At 44.1% G+C, this 22,721-nt stretch overlaps 1 protein-coding gene across 7 annotated transcripts in view; it reads right to left on the bottom strand.

Moving 5' to 3' along the window:
* The window catches only part of RBMS1 (RNA binding motif single stranded interacting protein 1), a 424,513-nt gene that overhangs the window by 147,320 nt on the left and 254,472 nt on the right, over window positions 1-22,721 (bottom strand). The window lies entirely within an intron of this gene.

Below are 22,721 nucleotides of genomic sequence, written 5' to 3'. Positions count from 1 at the left end.
TTTTCCATCGTCCTTTCTGACATTGCATGCTGCTGAATGTACTCGAGAAAATTAGTTCTTTTGCAGTTTTTTTTTTTGTAGCCATTTGGGATAGCAGCGAAGAGCAAAGAGTGTGTTTTTTGGAACTACTCAAAACAATGATAGAAGAAAAGTTACAGCGAGTGTCTTCAGCACAGTTTCTGGGTGTGTGTTAATGCCTGTCTGACTGAATGCAATTCGTCTGCGAATTAGACCTCTCTGAAAAAGCCTTATTTCATAACAAATGCAATTTCTGCAACTTCAATTTCCTCATGATGTCTTCTCAATGGCAGAGTCGCAAATGCACCTGGCAAACAGGATATAATATTGTGCAAGAGAGTGAAATGATTTGCCAAAGGCTTTGAAGAAAGGAGTTAATTTACATTCTGTGACATCAGATGTGTGACAATCAGACATGTGACAACCAATGGTACTCCATCTCATCTGGATCTGATTTTGACAAATTTCCCTGACAATATCTGCTGCTCTTCCTTCGCTCCAATTGGTTCTTCTGACCACGTCCTTGTCAAAGTGGACATCTCTCTGGCTGTTATCAGAGAACCACCTCACCGCCGTCGAGTCTGGCATTTCACTCAAGCCGACTGGCAGGGTCTCCGAGCAGCCATCAAACTTACAGACTGGTCTCCTATCACTACTTTCTCAAACATCAACTCATCCTGGGAATTCTTTCAAAGAAACTTGCTCTCCCTCATGCACAGATTTATCCCCTCTCGTGTTCAGTTGTCTTACCCTTCCTCCCGCCCTTGGTTTACTGAAGCTTGTGGCGAGGCAGTTGTCCTGAAACAACTTGCCTTTGCCTCATGGAAAGCAAACCCAACTGAGGGCAATCTCAGTTCTTTCCAGAAAGCTCGGAACAAGTGTGTATCTACCCTCAGGAGAGCCAGAAAACAACATCTTTCTCATCTCAAGTCTGAACTCTCAAACCTCTCTCCCTCCTCAAAATCCTGGTGGCATTTAATCAAATCTGTTTCTGGTGTATGTTCCCCCTCCATCCCCTCCCTTACCTCAAATGGCCGCACTGCTGATTCCACACGTGATAAAGCTGAATGTCTAAACTCGGTGTTTGCAGCTAAATCTTGTGTCCTAAACCCATCACTATCTCTACCCACTTTACCCAGTCGCACCCAACTGTCCCTGGACTCTGTATCCTTTTCTCCTGACAAGGTGGAGAGCTTGCTTTCAAACCTCCAGTCAGATTCTGCAACCGGTCCAGACGGCATCAGCCCACGTGTCCTCAAAGCCTGCTCTTCTGCTCTTGCTCACCCTCTCTCTGTTCTATTCACCCTCTCATTTGCCCAAGGTCATCTGCCATCTGCTTGGAAATCTGCTAACATCACTGCCCTGCATAAAAAGGTGCAAAAACAGATCCCTGTAACTACAGACCAATCAGCCTTCTCCCAATCATCAGCAAGGTGATGGAATCCATCATCGCTTCAGATATGAAATCCTTCCTCTTCTCCAATGGCTTGATTTCCAATCATCAATTTGGTTTCAGACCAGGTCACTCTACCGTGGATATGCTGCTTCTGCTCTCCCATCAATGGATGGAGGTCCTCAATGCCAGACAGGAAATCCGAGCCGTATCCCTGGACATATCACGTGCTTTTGACACAGTCTGGCACCCTGCCCTACTCACCAAACTCTCTTCCCATGGTATTCAAGGCCATCTCCACTCATGGCTCGCAGACTTCCTCTCCTGTCGCAGTCAACGTGTGGCCCTAAATGGAGTTCTTTCATCCCCTCTTCCTGTGCAGGCTGGAGTTCCTCAAGGTAGCGTTCTGGGCCCTGTTCTTTTTCTGATTTTCATCAATGATCTCTCGGACTCTCTGGAAAATCCTCTATTTCTCTTTGCCGACGACTCCACCCTCTGCCGTACCATCTGTCATCCCTCAGACCGGCAAGCAGCAGCTTCTTCACTCACTGCAGATCTGGATAAAATCACAAACTGGTCCAACACGTGGAACATGCCTTTCAATCCAGACAAATCTCACACTCTCACTATGTCTCTTCGAAAGGACCGTTTACAAAACCCCCCCATCCACTTTCTCAACAATCCTCTGGAAGAAGTCTTTTCTTTCAAGCTTCTAGGTCTCACTATCTGCCATGATCTTTCCTGGGAAAGTCACATTTCCAACCTCGCCTCAAAAGCCAGTCGCCGACTGGGAATCCTCCGTCGTGCTAAGTCCTTCCTCGGCCCTCTTGAGGTCCTGACCACTTACAAAGCTTTTGTCCGTATCCTGATGGAGTACTGCTCTCCCCTCTGGGCTGGTGCTCCTGCCTCCCACCTTTCTCGGCTTCACGCTGTCGAAACCAGGGCATTTAAGATCATCGGCATCTCCCGCAATGAAGCTGAGTCTTTGGGCCTCTCACTCGATCACCGCAGGTCGGTCGGTGGTCTTTCTGTCTTCTACCGACTCCTCTCCAGCCTTGCCCCCCCTGCTCTCTCTGCGATTTGTCCCCACCACATTTCCACAGGGCGCTCAAGGTCCGCCAACAACCCCCTTCTGGTAAAACTACCAAAATCACGAATCACTGCTCATCTTCACTCTTTCATTCCTCTTTTTTCCCGCCTTTGGAATAAACTTCCTCACTCTATTCTTTCCCATTCTTCCCTCCAGGCTTTCAAAACAGCTGTTCACCACCACCTCTTATCTTCCCCCATCCAAATCCTCGATCTTTTCTACCCCCGATAATCCACCCAAGCCCACTTCCTTCATTTCTCCTGCTTTCCTTCCTGAAAGTCCCCGAAATGTCCATCTTCTCTTCGCCATGTTCCCCGTCCCATCCTCACTTGCTGTGAGTTGTGTGTTAGCTCTCATACGAGCCTCGACCAAGGTATACAAAAAAAAAAAATCAGAGGGGTCCGGTGATACAGATCACTGATCAACAGATCGTTGATACAGATCTGATACAGATCGTTGATACAGTTCAAAACCACTGTGAATGCCCAAAATGATGTTTTCCGAATTGACCGTGTTCTTAATTACTATTTATAATTCCCCAAGGATTGTTCAATCTCAGCCAAAACTGGTGGTGACGTGTACGGGAGGGAAAAAGGTGGAAAGATGTTTCTTATAATCAAAACAGGCTTGCTTAAAGACTACGGCGATATAATAAGACAAGATACAATGAATAAATAAACGAAGCAGTTAGTGTAGTTTATTTAGACACAGATACAGACACAAATAGGAATGAAAGGAACACCCAATCCTATGTACCATTCTGACAGCAAAATACCAGATTCACACAACGATGGGGATATCTGAACAGGCAAGGACTCAAGGCAGGTATGAGCTGGTTGTTGCTCCACCACAATAAGAGCGATGGATGATGATGAGGGGAGATGGCGTTCATGTCTCCTGGTATGGTCCTTCTCCACAGGATTATCGAAGCAGAGGGAGAGAGAGAGTGAGAGAGTGAGAGAGTGAGAGAGTGAGAGAGTGAGAGAGTGAGAGAGTGAGAGAGTGAGAGAGTGAGAGAGTGAGAGAGTGAGAGAGTGAGAGAGTGAGAGAGTGAGAGAGTGAGAGAGTGAGAGAGTGAGAGAGTGAGAGAGTGAGAGAGTGAGAGAGTGAGAGAGTGAGAGAGTGAGAGTGTGAGAGTGTGAGAGAGTGAGAGAGTGAGAGAGTGAGAGAGTGAGAGAGTGAGAGAGTGAGAGAGAGAGAGAGAAAGTGACAGAGACAGAGACAGAGACAGAGACAGAGACAGAGACAGAGACAGAGACAGAGACAGAGACAGAGACAGAGACAGAGACAGAGACAGAGACAGAGAGAGAGAGAGAGAGAGAGAGAGAGAGAGAGAGAGAGAGAGAGAGAGAGAGAGAGAGAGAGAGAGAGAGAGAGAGAGAGATAGCATGATCTTATGTCTTTCATGTCCAAATCTCAACTATGTACTTGCGCACACACGAGGTTCCTGCCTTTAACGCTTCTAACACCCGACATTGGCTGCCTGCTGTCTGAGGGAGTGGGGGATGGGAAGGGGCACTCATATTTTGGGTGGGGTGGCTCTTAACAAAAGTGTTCCGCTCTCAAACAGGGATACAAAGCTTACTTCACCGCTGTAGCTTGCAGTCTGCCAGCCAAACATTCCGTGTTGCTTCCTTTATAAACGTGATGTGTTTTCCTTGTGCCTTTGTGTGGCCACAAGTCCTCCACTTGGTCTCGCCTGTTACAGGTTTTACACAATACAATCTTACCCTATTCTGCTTTTAAGGTTCTCCACCTCCTCGGTGCATGTTTAACCATATGGCATATGACAGACTCCCTGATACAGATGTAAATATAAGCTGCTTGATCACGAGGTCCATCCTAAAGTTGAAACAATCCATATATGGATCCCAAACTTCCCTCCCTCCTTTACACGCAACAACACACAGCTGACAAATCATGCAGGTTTCAAACATTTAATGACATTTCCATGGTAGACAACAATATTCCATTGCAGTTTTTTTGTATACCTTGTCGAGGGTCGTATGAGAGCAAACACACAACTCCCAGCAAGGGGGCACGAGACAAGAGGAGTGGGAGAGGGAAGGACAAAACAGTGGGGAACAGAGACATTAGGAGATCTGTGGAATGGAGAGGGATGGGACGGGGAACGTGGGGAATAGAAGATGGACATTACAGAGACTTTCAGGAAGGAAAGCAGGAAATTTGAAGGAGGTGGGTTTGGGGTGGATTAACGAGGGTAGAAATGATCGAGGTTTTGGATGGGGGAAGATAAGAGGTGGTGGTGAACTGCTGTTTTGAAGGGCTGGAGGGAAGAGTGGGACTGAAGAGAGTGAGGGAGTTTGCTCCAAAGGCGGGAAAAAAGAGGAATGAAAGAGTGAAGGTGAGCAGTGATTCGTGATTTTGGTAGTTTTACCAGAAGGGGGTTGTTGGGGGACCTTGAGCACCCTGAAAACTATGGTGGGGTCTGAAGGAGGGATGACAGGGGGGGAGGCCGGAGAGGAGACGGTAGAAGACAGAACGACCACTGACCTGCCTGTGGTGAGAGTGAGAGGCCCAAAGACTCAGCCTCATTGCGGGAGATGCCAATGATGGTAAATGCCTTGGTTTCCACAGCGTGAAGCCGAGAAAGGTGAGAGGCAGGAGCATCAGCCCAGAGGGGGAGAGCAGTACTCCATCAGGCTGCGGACAAAATCTTTGTATGTGCTCAGGAGCTCACGTGGGCCAAAGAAGGACTTTGCACGACAGAGGATTCCCAGTCGGCGACTGGCCTTGGAGGCGAGGTTAGAATTGTGGCTTTCCTAGGAAAGATCATGGCAGATAGTGAGACCCCGAAGCTTGAATGAAAGGACTGCAAGAGGATTGTTGAGAAAGTAGTTTGGGGAAGTTTTCCAGATGGTCCTTTCGGAGAAACATAGTGAGAGTGTGAGATTTGTCCGGATTGAAAGACATGTTCCACTTGTTGGACCAGTTTGTGATTTTACCCAGATCTGCAGAGAGCGAAGAAGCTGCGGCTTGCCGGTCTGAGGGATGACAGATTTTACGACAGAGGGTGGAGTCATCAGTAAAGAGATAAATAGTTTTTTCCAGAGAGTCGGAAAGATCATTGATGAAAACCAGAAAAAGAGCAGGGCCCAGAACGCTACCTTGAGGAACTCCACCCTGGACAGGAAGAGGGCTGAGAGAACTCCATTTAGGGCCACACGTTGGCTGCGACAGGAGAGGAAGTCTGTGAGCCATGAGTGAAGACGGCCTTTGATACCATAGGAAGTCGAGTTGATGTCGCAGTCTATGTTAATGCTCAGGACTTAACATTTTGTTGTGATACTATAAACCCCATTTACATTGCACCAGCTTCCAGCAAAATGCAGAATTTTTCACCAATTTTCTGGCATCGCTTTGGTGTGAATGATCACCGATGTTGGCATTTGGCACCATTTCGTTTCCACCAATTTTACACCAATGTCCTTGCAGCAAAGGTGGGAAAATGCTGGTATTCACGAGATGCAAATGGTAGCCGTAAAAGTGCTGTCAATTTTATGCCTTGTGCATTGATGCATGACGACCACATCACATCAGATCGGTTGGATTAGCCAATCATGGAGCTCCAAACAAAGCCTGTGAAGAGCACTTCCGTGGGTCATGTGATTGTTTACATGTTGCTAGCTCGAGCTCAGGCTTTCCGTATAGGTGTGTGTGTTAAGAATTGCATGCTTTTATACACACTGCACTGTCCACTCTGTCTTCGTTATGCTTTCATCACAATGTGGATGTGACATTCCGCACGTTCCACTTGGTATTTCCTCTCGGTCCACTCATAAATTGGACTCGTTATCTCCATTTGTGTTGCATGGAAAATCACATCCACTTGATATGACACAGTAAGACAATGCACCGTGCATGAAGCATCACATCTGGGTAAGGCAATTATGCGGCATCACACTACTGTGAGTGGGAGTCAGTGGGCAATGCTGGTATTTCATTGCCACCATTTTTGGTGTGAAAATGGCTTAAGTCCATTTTTTTTTAAACTGCTGGCAATTTAATGCAATACTATTTATACCTTAAAATTGAAAAGATGCGTTCATAGATAAAGTTTTTCCACTTCTTATAGAGAAGGAACACTGACCATGAATAAATTAACGAAATATACCGTAAATAATCTGCATATATTGCAAATTAATGTTTCACAGTTCCATGGTCCATATTCATCAAAAACAAAGTATTATTAGACCTTATGTTGTGTTGGTTTCTCACAGGGCAGGTATATGTAGGGCAGTGCAGGGCAGTGCTGTAGTCAGGTGAGTTGTGGTTTACCATTCCTTGCTTTTAGCTATGGCCACCGGATAGCTCTGTGAACGAAAAGAAGTCCTTCCTTCCGGTACAGAGCCTCTCCCCTCACCAAGACTTCCAGATGACCTCCTCGTGGTACATCATGGTAACAGTACTCTTGAGGGCACTGGCTAAATGTCTGGAGGATCTCGGAGCAGGTTGGTACTCTGGAGGTCCTCCGGTGTGAGGACATGCTTTGGCACTCACCAACCCAAGTAGGGTAGGTGAAACTCATTAACCTTGGTAGGCAGTCCACCTCGGAGAAGGAAACTCTGATGACAAATCCCCCTGCTGCTTTGTGGGGTATGTCTCTTTAGACAAAGGCTAAGCCCAAGGCTGATACTGTGGTGGCATCAGGAAGGGCATCTGGCCACAAAATCATGCCTCAAACATGTGTTTTGGTGAAATGGGGACCTGGGTTTGTGCTTCCCCATCTGGGTTAGTTGCCATGGTGATTATTAGGCCTATCGGTCAAATTAGTGCCCATATAAAATTGACTAAAACTGTTTGATGAATTGTCTTACTTAGGGAGAAATATGAGGTCCTTCTTCCAAAGCCATGTTAATCATACTCAATTTGGGATTTGGCTAAGATCCTGATGAAATGGCCTTCCCAGATCAACATAAGTCAGGTGAGGTTTCTTTTTTTTCTTCTATTGTCCATGACTTTCTTCAACACTGTGACAATGCTCAACGATTAATACACCTGCCATATTTTCCCATTTGTACTTTGTGAGCGATTTTTTTTCTCACACGTCCCAAAAATCATTTGAAATTTTGAACCAGCTTTATTGGAATGGTAATGCAGTAATTTTTGTTCCAACCAAGTTAACACTGTACAGGATGGCATGAAAATCGCTTCACCACTGCCAAATCTCTCACACCTTCCTCCTTCCCCTCGCCTTGGCCCTCCCCACCATGGTATATGGCAACTCTGACTCAGGAGAATGATGGAGGGCATGCAGATACAATTCATGACTGACTAATTATTGTAAGTACTGCACAATAAAAGCTGTATATTAAAAACGTTTAAGAACAAATACTTTCTGGAGAGGGGTAAAACAACTTTCAGGCCACCATACAGTGGTGTTCCCACTTTCGGATGTGGGGATGCAGGTATGTTTTAATTGTCAATTAGGTAGGATGCTGCATAATGTATTAATTTTATTAGGGCTGTCAGGATGGCCAAGAGGTATGCACACTCACCTCGTTGCCTGGTGTTGGCTCAGTGGTTAGGGTGGCGGCTTGGGATCCTAGGGTCCTGAGTTCAAGCCTCGTCGGCCGCTGAATTAATACACCAGGGGGTTGACTCAGCCTGTCATCCTTCCGAGGTCGGCGAAATGAGTACCAGTTCCAGTGTGTGTACTGGTAGAGGGGCACTGCATCAGCGACACAGTTGCACTTCAAGAAATGATAGCTACCCTGGCAGCTAAGCTGCCGTAAGACCACACTCACCTCTAAGCCGTCGAGCCTGGGTTTGAAATTCGGTCCAGCTGCAAACTGCCATCTTGGTGTCTCACAGGCATGGCGAGGCATCAATGTGTGTGTGGTCCCTCAGATGGATTTGAAACTGGGATTGCTGTCTTCCAGCACTAGTTGGTTGGCGTTAAATATCCCATGCTGTCCTTCATGAAGAGTAGGAGAGCGATCTCCAGCATCCCGGCCAAATTACAAATGATATACTGGAGATCGAGTTCATTTTTGAGATATGAATGTGATATTATAGTTTTGGGAATGAATGTGATGGTGGTGATGGAATTGGTAAAGCTTTGTTGCATTGCCCTCAATGGTGTATGTTTCATTTGCATAGCTGTTCAAATAAAATTTCCACACCCTGCAATAGAGTGGAAACCTGTCCAGGATTGCTGAAGCCACAAAAATGGTCATAAACAACCTGCTTCTCTGTTAAAGTCTGGGCTCAATCCACTGTGCTTCGGCAAGTTGCATTATTCTGACTTTGTTGACCCCTCCCCCCTCCTTCTCCCACCCTCCAGTGCTCGTCCCCTGCCATGTCGGATTCATGACACCTCTGGGCAATCAACACCTTCCTAATTTGGAACATTATCTGCTATTTTGTTGCTCCGTGCATTAATATTTTATCTTTGCATCCCCCCCCCCCCTTTATATTGATACTTGCTTTTTGCCTCATTCGGAGTTATATAATGATTTTTGTACATCATAAAAGTCCCAAGAAACTTTGTGATGTGGCATAATCTGCACTGCTATTGGCATACTCCGTCATTATCATGCACACGCAAAGCGAAAAGCAGGGTTAATCAATTTGTTCACTTCTGTCTGTCCTGTTTGTCCTTCTGTCTACAAATGTCAGTTTATGATCGAGGAACGACTTGATTTTAATTGAATGTTATATTTTGAACACAAATCAGAACATTAATTGGACAACAAACCTGTAGTTTAACAGTACTTTGGCCCTGAATTTGTCCCGACCGTGCATGCGCAGAGAGGAGTGAGTTAATGTTTTTACTCTATCTCACTGTCGGGCAGTGAAACAAAATTTAAAATAACTCCAAACAGGAATCTTACTGTTTTTAAGGACGTTATAAATGACACAAACAACAGGCACGAATAACTAATATAACGTGCTAAATAAGGTGGTGTAAAAGACATTACATCAACGGCGGGAAACTTCCGGAATGTTTTTTCGACAACCTTTAAATCCTTATATTTCAATTGAATTATATACTTAATAAACACTGTGAAACACAAATCGCCTTTATAGCACTTTCAAAACCGTTCCGTTCAGCAGTACTTATTATTTACTGTTATATATTTAATCTCAAATTTTTGTTTTGATTAACCCTGTTTTTTGTAAGGAAATGAAAATGAAAACCAGTGTTGACAAAGAAAGAGAGAGAAAGAGAGAGAAAGAGAGAGAAAGAGAGAGAAAGAGAGAGAAAGAGAGAGAAAGAGAGAGAAAGAGAGAGAAAGAGAGAGAAAGAGAGAGAAAGAGAGAGAAAGAGAGAGAAAGAGAGAGAAAGAGAGAGAAAGAGAGAGAAAGAGAGAGAAAGAGAGAGAAAGAGAGAGAAAGAGAGAGAAAGAGAGAGAAAGAGAGAGAGGGAGAGAGAGCGAGAGAGAGGGGGAGAGAGCGAGAGAGAGGGAGGGAGAGAGAGAGAGAGAGAGAGAGAGAGAGAGAGAGAGAGAGAGAGAGAGAGAGAGAGAGAGAGAGAGAGAGAGAGAGAGAGAGAGAGAGAGAGAGAGAGAGAGAGAGAGAGAGAGAGAGAGAGAGAGAGAGAGAGAGAGAGAGAGAGAGAGAGAGAGAGAGAGAGAGAGAGAGAGAGAGAGAGAGAGAGAGAGAGAGAGAGAGAGAGAGAGAGATATATCACCCTCCATCATGCAATATCTATATTATTAGTTACACAGCAGATGGCATGAGCTTTCGATGGATTTAATGCCACTGTGGATAAAACAATGGACAGACAGATCAGAGGTGAGCAAACTTCAAACTGAGGTATCCTGCCACCATTGTGCAAAATAAAACCAATAGTGTGATATCCAATAAATTTTCCAAAACTTCTACATGAAGACCTTTGGATAAAATTATTACTACAGCTCCCTCTGCTCTGTCAGCCCTTCATTCCTCCCAATAAACCACACGATGTACGGATTCTTCCAATGTCCCCCTTCTGCTTATAGTCTCAAATTCAGGCTGACAACACACCTCAAATCTTTTGTTCCTTACTTCTCCTGGATGTGGAACTGCCTTCCGGAGATGGGGAAATCCCACCCTTCCCACCAGGGCATCAAGCAGGTGGAGTGATGCCATGTTGTGAAATCTCCCATTAACCCTTCCTAACCCACCCTCTCATTTATTACAGGCTATTATTTCCTCCCCTCCTCACTCTCCTCTTTACCTGTTTGTTCATTGCCTTACATATTGTGTTCAACTGTTGTCCAGCTATGCCCGTCAGTTCATATCCTCCATCACGTTGCTCTTCCATAAGCCTATCTCGTGTAAATAATTTTTTTTTGAAAAATAAGCTCAGGTGCTTGAAAGTATGTATTTCAAATAACTGCTCGTGTCCTAGCAACAAACATAAGCACGATTCTATTTCTCCAGCTGAGCATTGGTTTGTATGCTTGGATGCAACTCACCACAACAGGCAAGGAATAATTTCAATTACAGGACTGAACTCGAGTTTATTGCTTCAGTGGGTTCTTAAAGGCGAAAAATGAATATACAGTACATAACCCTGCCCTTCTGCAGAGTTAATCCCCAATCCCACTAAAATACAAGGGAGGAGGAAGGGGAAGGGGTGGGGTGGGAAGAGGGCCCGATATTGCCCGGCAACGCTGGGTATCCCTGCAAGTTAAGCTCTAAAGATGAACGTTAAGCTAAGTACTAGTTCTGCTGGCATTGGTTGTGTTGGTGGATATTAAAGCTCCCAAGAAGTCCTTTCACAAAAATTTCGCAATTGCTGGCAGACGATGGACAAATTCGAAATTCCTGTCATTTGCAGCTGATGCTGTGGTGAACTGGTCACATTATATGAGTGGTCATCAAGACATTGTCAGTGCAATATGCAGAGCCTTCATAAAGTATTCACACCTCTCGACTTTTGTCTCATTTTGCTGTTACAGCCCGAATTAAAAATGGAATAAATTTAAATTTTTTGTCACCGATCTACACAAAATACTTATTTTAAGTTATAAAAATAATAAAAACAAGGGGTTGAATACTTATTGACACAAAACATTTCAGCTTTTCATTAATTTCTAACAATATCTAAAATCATGCTCACTGTCATGATGGGGTATTTTGTGTGGATCAGTGACAACAAATTTAAATTTATTCCATTTTAAATTCAGGCTGGAACACAACAAAATGTGACAAATGTTGAGGAGTGTGAATACTTTCTGAAGGCATTGCACATACCGAACCCAATACCTTGATTCATATGATCACTCAAAACAGGACATTCATTGTTAAGGTATCAGAATTTGACCAGGTTACTGAAGGCCCAGATTATTATTGAAACATACACAATGAGATCTGATAGTCTGTATCAAACAATTAAACAGAAGGTAGACAGGAAAATATTACTCTCTCCAAAGGATGAGGTGCTGCATGATGCAACCCTTGATTTGACCTGACCCTAAAAACGTAATAACCAACATCTTTTAAAGTCATTCAGCCAACTGCACTTCCTGCCTACATTTAAAGTTATGTTAAATGTAAAAGTGCATCATTCAAATTCATTTGCACTAAAAACTATAAGTTGTGATCAGGGTTAATTTATTACTTGGCATTCACAGGAAAACAACAGGATATCTGTGCTCAGGTCCAACCTGACAATGTCGAATGCTGTAAAGACAAATCATTTGAGAATAGAGCAATACAACCTAATGATGTGCATAAAGAGATTGTGTATGAACATCTTCATTGCACTTATGCTTAATCACAACACTTTTCGAATTTAGTTCAGCAAAAGTATTTGATTGCTGCATAATATTATGGTTTTGTTGTTTTTTTAAATAATAATATTTTTATTATTCTCTTTTTTTGTTGGAAACAATGTGACCATTTGTCCCATTATGGATTAGTTTGCCTTCTCAGTATGCAAGGTTGAACATTCTCACAAAGAAAGTGGGGGATTGTAGACTCAGCATTAAACCCAGTCTGTAGATCGTTGCAATGCCAACACGAGGAGGCATTTTTGTGATCGTCAGCTCAGAGAAATGAAATATCACATTAAAAACGGCCTCAATGATAGTTTCCAATAATTATGTTTGGCAGCTTCCAACTAAAGCAGGTTGGCAGGTTGATTCATCAATGTGTGTGCCGTCCCTTGGATCGACGTTAAACTGGGCATCCCGTCTTGCCGGTCTTGCCGGCAAAGATCCCACCCAAGTCCTTCGTGAAGAGTAGGTGAACGATTGCCAGCACCATGAACAAATTACAAATTCCTGCCCTCACCGACAGGGTGCACCACATTTGCAGCACAGCCATGTTCCCAACAATGATACATCCAGCAACCACAGGCTACACACAAAATGAGTGAATTACGAAAGTTTTTATTTTTTAAACTTTTTTTTTAACATCTTAACATATTTTAACATTAAAGTTTTCCACTGAAGCTTTTTATATCTTTTTTTAAACAAAACTACACACTAAACTACTAAAGTATTCTTTAACATAATATATGAAGCCAATAGTCAAATCGATTTTTAATTAACTTCTGGTTCAAGTTCTATAAGCCTGGTGTTGGCTTAGTGGTTAGGGTGGTGGCTTGGGATCCTAGGGTCCTGAGTTCAAGCCCTGTTGGGCCGCTGAATTAATATACACCAGGAGGTTGACTCAGCCTGTCATCCTTCTGAGGCTGGCAAAATGAGCACCAGTGTGCTGGTAAGGGGGACACTGCATCAACGGCATAGCCGCGTCCACCAATGATGCAACCAGCACCAGCAGCCACAGGCAGAGAGAGAGAGAGAGAGAGAGAGAGAGAGAGAGAGAGAGAGAGAGAGAGAGAGAGAGAGAGAGAGAGAGAGAGAGAGAGAGAGAGAGAGAGAGAGAGAGAGGGGTTCGAGAGAGAGAGGTTCGAGAGGTTCGAGTTCTGCTACACGTGTCGGTTGAATTAGCAGCTGCTCCTTCCACTTAATCAAAGCTAAGTTTTCCAGAGCGGATCCGTTGTGCATTTGGCAGCTTTCCGTTGGATCCTTAACAACCACCAACTGTCATATTTTCCTCGCTGTGTTGCTGTTTGTGTTTTCATCCCATTTTTCCTGTTAAATCATACATTGTTGTGCTGTATTGTCAAATTCGAGTTTGTATTGTCCTCGATCCGACTCCCCAGAAAGCCAGTGTGCAAATTCGGTCTCTGTTTTGACCCTGCATTCCTCATTCCACTCCTTTTCTTTCAAATATTATCCTTACAGCCTCATCAACTTCATTCTATTCCTCCTCCTCATTTCCAAAAAAAATAAACAAAAACTTTTTTTACTCCAAAACATGAACTCGATCTGCCTGAAAATTATTCGGCTTTTAATTTCCTGTCCATGTTTTTTTATCCATCATTTATCTCTTCATTTTCTCAAAACTGAACCTTCATTGAATGAAACACGAATGCCTTCTTCCTTTAAAAGATTTGAAAAACATTTTAAAATGCTTCACTTTCCTGATTTATCCATCATGAGTACCCCAAATGTTCTTCCTGTTCATCAACATCGATTCAACCTCTTCTTATTCTTCTTATTCACAAAGCATATTTTACACACCTGTCTCTCAGTGAAGCACTTGGTCCATCAACCATCTTTCCGTTCCTACAGCACGACCTTTTTCCATGATTGAAACAAAAATTCCTTCCACCCATCCCATGTCACTGACTTGACATTACACTATATACACAGAATATATACAAGTTAAAAATGTGTCTTTTACATGAAAAATTTATTTGAAAGTATCAAAAGGCATGGATATAATTAACATGCTCGTGACTGGTATGACAGATATTTGAAACGTTATATAAACTGAATTATAAACCATAAAATACCGCATTGTATATTATAAGAAGCTTATTATAAACCAAATAATTGAATAGGAGCCTCCATCCCGACCCCGTGTAGAATCCCATGCGGGCACAGGCAACTTACGAGTATGTATATCGAATATACAGAATATAAAGCTCATTCTCACGACTCACTGACTCGCTGATATTAATGTTCGGGACCTTCTGGGTGACGCAGAAAGCTGAAATTTCGTGTACCGGCGGTAAAATCACAGAACCATCGGAAAGTGTCCGGAGATGAAAATATCCGAAAATAAGTGCGGCCTTGTGCTCACTGCAGGTGAGTGACCCGAGACAATGGGAAAGCACGGTTCGCTATTGTTTACAATGTGTAAGCATACCCCACTTGAAAAAAAAAGAAAAAAAGAATATATATATATATATATATATATATATATATATATATATATATATATATATATATATATATATATATATATATATCTTTTGACAAGACATGGACTTGCCTCCAAGCCATCGAGCATGGGTTGTAATCCCGACCAGGCTAAAATCTGTCATCCCATTGTTTCACATCCATTGATTTATTCATGTGATTTATTAATGCGTGTGCCATCAATTGCTCAGATGGACGATAAACTGACATTCCATCTTCCAGTATTAGTTGGTGGATGTTAAAAATCTCATGGGTCTTTTGTGAGGCGTAGGCGAGCTATTCCAGGCAAAATGAACAAATTCCAAATTCCTACCCAAACTACTAATGGTAGAGTGATGGCAAACCACCCAGCATCACCTCTGGCAGCTTCGGCAGAAACAACACTCTGTAACACAGATTATGGTGTTTCATACTATATTAAATAAGGCAATTCTATGTGTATGTACAACATGTATGTACATTCATACAGGGAATGTATGTATGTATGTATGTATATTTGAAAATCATAGAAAAAAAAAACAGTGCTGGTTCAATTTTTTTTCCAAATTTGGCACACGTGTTTGGTGTAACCAGGGTCAGGTCATGGGTACAAATAAATCCTCACCCCCCTCCCTTTTACTATGGAGGGGGGGGGTGGAGACGACTTTCCAACACTCCCGAAGGGAGCAGGTGTTTCTAGTATACATAAATAAGTATACACTATACATATTAAACAAAATGTGCGGATCTGACCCTGAAAACAACATGACGCTGACATCATGCGAATGAGTAAACCAACACATCACCTCCAATCTATAACGGCTTCTGTGTGGTCCTCTGTAATTTAAATACCAAGATGTATCATCACAAACAGATGAGTGTCGAGCCACCGATCCAGACTTCTGCCTTATTATGGGCTTGTCATACTGTGAGATCGTTTATTTGTGACCATGCTAACTAGCTTCACTTGAAATCGAATCCCAAACTTGATGCGGCACTGCCTAACTAACTCCCTAATGATCTACCTATCTGCGACAGGAACGCATCCTAACTGGTATTCAACAGGGCAGAGACAATGCATTTGTGTAACAGACGACGCTTGTTGCTAACAGGTCCTGCAGCAGTTGCTGTTACGGGACTCGACCGGAGTCTTGCTGCCTCAACAATTCAGGTGGTTCAATTCAGATATAATATATTTTCATGCAAATCAGACTTGGTGGTGCAATGGGGAGAGTGTTCACTCCAAGTCTGGGAAGTTGGTGGTTCAAACTCTGGCTCAGTCATTCTAAAGACTTTAAAAATGATACATGCTGATTCTTTACTTGCTGATCAGCATTTAAAAGTATAAAGCACGGACAAACAACACTGGGAAGGCAATGGCAAACCAACCAGTATAACCCTTGCCAATAAACAGCTTCTGCAGCACCACCGCTCTGCAAGGAGAATGGTACATCAAAAATAAAAATCACAAGCTTCATTATGCAGTACTGATTTTAGCCCCTTTTTGACAACTACTATGAGTATCTCAGTATCTCGTGGAGCATCTTAAACACCCCACACATCATAGTACCATTTCAAGGCCCTACTTTTCCAAAAGACGGTGTTAAATCTTTCATGATTGCAGGTAGGACAGCCAGTGTTAAATCTTCTTCAAAATTATGGAATTCTCTCCGATTCAGTCACCTGCAATAGTATTATATCATAGTGGAAGTTGATAATCAGAAGTGACTGCATTACTGTTTGCACTCAGAACTAGACAGAGTGAGATCCAACTGCATGATGAAAGCGCTATTCTGCCACCGCCACTTGCTGTGCAATACCTGTCTTGCATGTCCACATGATCATTGCTATTATTAAATTTGTGAAGAATGCCAAAGGAGGTCACAAAATGACAGCATCTATCAGCAGCAGTACTGCAAACTACAGACTTCTAAAACACACGGGTAAAAGGCAAATAATCAGGCTGTCCATCACACTGCAAACTTGAACATGCAAATATTCATCTGTCACCACAGCCCTTCATTACACAGTCAGAAACTTGAGGCCTAAAATCATGCCTTTTTAAAATTATATTGATGTGCCTGTAATGTCTGATGGAGGTGATATTGTATTGACAGTAAGGGTGCAATGTCAGTGGCCATAATGTAAGCAAATGATGCCTGATGGAGGTTTGAATGAGGAGCTGTAAGAGTGTGGGTGCCAAATAGTCAAAATGTGTGTGAAGTCCAATGTGCAGAGGCATGACACTGAGGACAAGAGGCTGAAGTGCTGTATTGCCAAAGAGCAATCTGATGGGAGACATTTGTCATGTAAGCCCAAAAACTGCGCAAGAGAATAGACAATGATTTTAAATGTGAAAATAAAGTTGTACCGTGAGCAAGACATTCAAAAAAGATCGCCAAATTGGGGCAAAGTAAAATTTGGGGCGGATTCACTGTATTGATTCATTATATTGGTGAGCAAAACGAAACTCCGTGTTGCTCAACAGTTTTTCAAATGGCAGGCAGCCGTGTAGCGTAATGACCAAAGAAAAAAATATTAAGATTGCCAATTTGAATTGCATTCAAATGATTTGGAGAAAATAGGACCTGTGTTTTATCCACCATTCCTATTCATCCTCCAATGAGCACACTCCCTGTGTGGCAAAAGTGTGCTCTCATCAATAAATTCATGTGGCAAAGTGTGCTCCATCCCGGTGTGTGCGGTACGCCGTGTTCAGAAACGGAGATGTCATTCAGTGTAGCAAGGACACAGTGTGTGTGCGTGTGTGTAGTGAGCAGAGAGAACATAATTCATGAATAGTGGTCCCACGCAGCCCACTGGGAAGCAGCCTGCCCATGGCTCAGGTTCAAAGGAATCAAAGTAAACTGCTGGCAAAGATATAAAACACAGTTTAATTGGCACCACTGGAAATTTTACCACCGCTGGGTGCAATCTCGTATGAAACTGACTGGCAGAGCCAAGGTTATCTCATTTCTTGTCTTAGTTCCTGATGCAATGCTAGCAAAGCTACAGAAATCTGAATCAAACACTATTGAAATGCTCTACACATGGAGTAAGTCAACGAGTTCGCATTTGTATGGATTGGAGTTCTGGCTGAAACTTCTGTTCTTATGGATACGAGGTGGTGGAGGATGTTTTGCTAGCTGTTTATCACCTCTGCCACCGAAGGTGGACGGAGGTTACGTTTCACCTCTCTCTGTCTGTTTGTGTCTGCGTGTGAGCAGGATATCTCAAAAAGTTGCGGATGCATTCGGAGGAAACCTGGTGGACAGCTTGGGTGTGTGACAAGGACTAATTGATTCGATTTTTGTGAAGATCAGGATTGGGATCGGACAATTTTTTTTAGTGATTCTTTACCATTGAGTGATGGGGCCAAAAACGATATTGTTACGGTTGAGGAAATTCGCAAACCACCATTCAGGTCCCGTATGTGAGATATCTCTGTAAGTACATGTGTAGTTAGCCCCAAACCCGTTGTTTAGAGGGATTAAATGTGATTCATTCGGGCTGCGACCCTTTAAGATAGCCGTTTTTCTGTTCTATCTTTATTTTGAACCAACCACGTCTCAACCGCCATCACACAACAACCACCAACCGCAACGCCGCTTTACAACAACAATGCCAACAGCCACGACCTTTACCTTCACAACTCGCTCCCGCAAACATCGCATCACCGCCATTCCAAACGTCGCCATGGCCATGGACCAGCACTTTAAACCCTCCACCACCTTCGCCTCTCCTTCTGCGGCCATTCCCGCACCGCTTGTGGGCACCGGGCGTCGGGCTGTCCTGGCCTCGTGCGGGACGCGTGCCGAGTCGCGGGTGCAAATAGTGGCCTTTCCAAGGAGAAGTCGGATCAGGAATGATACACACCCACTTCTGATCCGTCCAATCAGCAAGCGCAGGGCGGTTTGGCCCCGCCTCCAGGCGCGTCGGAGTAGAATCAAGATATGCAAATTTGAGAATCAGGGGAGACTCACGCCCCTTTTTCTCCGTCTAATGGGCGAGCGTGGCTCCACCCCCGATCTCGTTCTGATCCAGAAATTTGCATATGGGTTCTCCTGCCGGACTATAAAGTGCCGAGCGCGGGGCGAATTTAGTCAGTTTTCGGTCGAGTGAGTTGGGGTCAGTTTTTGAGTTGGAGAGAAGGTTGGAGGCAGTGAGTTGGAGTCAGGAAGGTCAAAGAGTCAAGGCGAGTTGGAGGCAGTCGGAGTTCGAGTCAAGTCAGTTTCGGTCGAGTCAGTTTTGAGTTGGAGAGAAGGTTGGAGGCAGTGAGTTGGAGTCAGGAAGGTCGAGGCAGTCAAGTCGGGTCTGGAGAGTGGCAGTCTGTCGGGGTTCGGAGTCTGTCGGGGAGCTGCAGAGAGAGGAAGCCTGGAGCCTGGAGCGCGGTCGAGGTGGTTTGCTGCAGTCGGCTGAGGAGAATTGGGGAGGAGGTCGAATAGCTCGGGTCCGAGGCAAGGAAGACGGCGGTCGGCGACGAGGTCGCAGTGGAGTCGCTCGTCGCGGGACCCAAGCAAGCCAGCTATCCTCTTTCCCCAGAGCATCAACAATTCCCCCCTTTTTTTCCCCCCGCGCTGAGATAGTCGAAAAGGGGGCCCCGTTCCCACCCCACTCCAAGCAGTGCCAACGAAACCCGCGAAGGAGCGCGGAGTCGGGGCACCGCCGCCACATTTGCGGCTCATCACAGGACACGGGTAGGATCCACCCGGTCTCGCGGCCCACAGGCCCCGTCTGCCCCCTTGTCTTTGAGGGTGGCCCTTTTCTTTTGCTTTTGAGTAAATGTGTTGTCGGCGCCGTCTGTAAAGTAAAACTGTGTAAGTGTTGCCGTGTGCTCGTGCAGTCGGTAGTCGATCTGCATTGTTGTGTTTCTTTTGTAACATCTGCTTTTGGTGCATAATTGTTGTAATTGTATATGTGTGCTTTCCGTGTGCCGTGGAATAAATGTGCCTGATGTTGAACTGTTTTCCCATTTCACTTCGTCTTTTCTTTAATTGAATCTCCATCTTGCTTCACGTCAAGGGTTGGTAGTGGGCTTAATACGCCCAATAATTAATCGGAACCGTCGAGGTCGACGATAACAACGCTCGGTTATCCCGATAGTACAGAACGGGTCGCTTAAGTGGCCCGTGTCCGGAGTCGACCTGCGGCGAGGTGCGATCGCCCGGTCTACCCTCCGTGTAGGTACTTAGGTAGGTCGAATTTGGCGAACAACCCTATCCCACGCGGGGGGGCCGATTGGCACGATCGTGGTGAGGCCGAAAGGCCCACCCGTGACTAGTTCCCAGCGTTAGTCTGAGAGGGTCACGACAGAATTGTCCGTCCGGTGGGCGACGTGCCGCGATTCGAGTTACGTGGCCGTTCGCACACCGGCGGGCGCGAATTCGCAACAATATGCACAGCATGATATCCAAAAAGTTGTGCCAAAACTTGGTGGATGAATCAAGTCAATGACAATAACAAGCCGATTCAATTTTGGTTAAGGTCCAGTTTGAAGATCTCGCCAATCAGTGGAATACAAAACATAAACTCTTCAACATGGCGGAGCAGGGTTGCATTGTTTGCAGCCCCACTTTGGACCAAGTAATAAAAAAGAAATGGTGATGACTAAATTGAATGGCTGCCTGGTGTTTCTATGAACAGTTTTGGAAGGCCAAATGCTTATGAACATGTATTTAATATAATTAGATGTACAGTGTTGTATTTGTAAGAATTTCCAAACATCATAAATAATCTTACCAATTTGACTGAAGATCTCGATAATCTCTCACATTTCATGTACGGTGCCCATAGAAAGTCTACACCCCCTTTCAAAATTTTCGCCTTCTGTTGCCTTAGAGCATGGAATCAAATTGCATTAAATCAGACTTTTTCCACCTTTATTTACACATCGTAACCCACAACTTCCAAGTCAAAAACAAATTCTACAAACTTCAGAAAATTCATTAAAATCACAAAACTAAAATATCTTGGTTGGATAAGTTTCCACCCCCCTGAGTTAATACTTGGTGGAAGCAACTTTAACAGCAATTAGAGCTGTGAGTCTGTTGGGACAGGAGTCTAGAAACTTTGCACACCTTTATTGTGCAATATTTTCCCATTCTTCTGTCCAAAACTGTTGAAGTTCAGTCAAGTTGCGTGGGGAGCATTTATGGACAGCAATCCTCATGTCATGGCACAGATTTTCGATTGGAATTAGGTCGGGGCTCTGACTGGGCCACTCATGGACATTTATCATTTTTGTTCCTCAACCACTCCAGTGTCGGTTTGGATGTGTGCTTCTGGTCATTGTCATGCTGAAAGGTGACAATTTCAGCTTTCTTTCAGAGGGAATCAGGTTTTCCTCTTGGATTTTTCTGTATTTTGCTCCATCCATGTTCCCTTTTATCCTGACAAGTGCCTGGAGTCCCTGCTGATGAGAAATCTCCCCATAACATGATGCTGCTACGACCATGCTTCACTGTAGGGATGGTGTTCTTTGGGTAGTGTGCTTTGCTGGGTTTGCGCCAAACATAACATTTTGTATTTCTGCCAAAAAGTTCCATCTTGGTTTCGTCAGACCACAAAACGTTTTGCTACATGGCTTCAGAATCTCCAGAGTGTTTCTTTGCATACCTCAAACAGGACTCAAGGTTGGCTTTTTAAGTAATGGCTTCCTTCTTGCCACCCTGCCAAGCAGGCCAGACTTGTGAAGTTCTGGGGATATTGTTGTCACATGCACACACTGACAAATCTTTGCCATAAAGGCATGGAGCTCTTTCAAAGTTATTAATTGCCTCTTGGTGGCCTCTCTGATGAGTCTTCTCCTTGCTTTGTCATCCAGCTTGGAGGGAAGGGCTGATCCAGGCAGGGCCTTGGTGGTACCATTTGCCTTACACTTCTAAATCATTGTCTTGATTGTGCTCCAAGAGATATTCAAGACTTTTGACATATTTTTATTACGCTTCCCTGATCTGTGCCTTTCCACAACTTTATTCTGGAGGTCTTTTGAAAGATCCTTGGTGCTCATGGTTGAGTCTTTGCTGTGAAATGCATGACCTCACAGAGGAAACCTACAAGAACAGCTGATTTTATTCTTAAATAATCAGAATCACAACAATTTAACACAGGTGGAGGCCAATTAACTTGGTGTGTGATTTTGAAGGTGATTAGTTACATCTGGGCTAATTTACAATTGCTATAATAAGGAGGGGGTGGACATTTATCCAATGAAGACATTCGAGTTTTGTATTTTTGATAAATATTTTGAAATTTGTAGAATTTGTTTTTCATTTGGAAGCTGTGGGTTATGATGAGTAAATGAAAGTGGGAAAAATTCAGATTTAATGCAATTTAATTCCAGGCTACAAGGCAACAAAAGGTGAAATTTTGAAAGGGTGTGTAGACTTAGTAAAGGCACTGTATAACGTGTAGACTTTCTATAGGCACTGTGCAATGTGTAAACATAAATATTGTTACTGGCCGGGGGTCAGCCGCCAACCGACCGCTCTGAACGGAGCCGCAAGTCGAGTCGGCCCGACAGATCGCCCGGAATATAGATCGCCACCCGGATAACTCCGAGCAACGGGTCCTTGTACAAGAACCGAAATACGCCAATCGGCAGATCACGTGGGGTAGAGTCGATTGCCAATCTTCAATGTACCTAAATACCCACGTGATCCAACTACCAGGGTATTCCACCCTCGACGGAACTCATACGGAACAAACCGCCGAGGCGAGCTTGATTCCGTGCGTGATTCCAAGCGGCTTAATCGCCGAGAACCGTCGGTCCAAATGTCCCCCTATTACGGCAAACCAACGGCTTTCAAACTCGCAACGCACGAAAGGTTCAGTCAATGAGGGAATGGACGCAACGAGCAGGTTTACACTCACACAGGACATTTATTATAATGAAACACGTATGCAATTATACAAGCAACAAAAGCATGACAAAAGAACAACCGTCTACTTATTATGTACAGTCATTTACACTTAACAGCAGTTCCTACTTATTAGACGGGCACGCACGCAC

This window comes from Eptatretus burgeri, chromosome 8, assembly GCF_056783735.1.
Source record: "Eptatretus burgeri isolate ZD-2024b chromosome 8, Ebu_testis_v1, whole genome shotgun sequence".
NCBI lineage: Eukaryota > Metazoa > Chordata > Myxini > Myxiniformes > Myxinidae > Eptatretus > Eptatretus burgeri.
The sequence above is the reverse complement of the archived record's forward strand: the minus strand, read 5'-3'. Positions and strand labels throughout refer to the sequence as shown.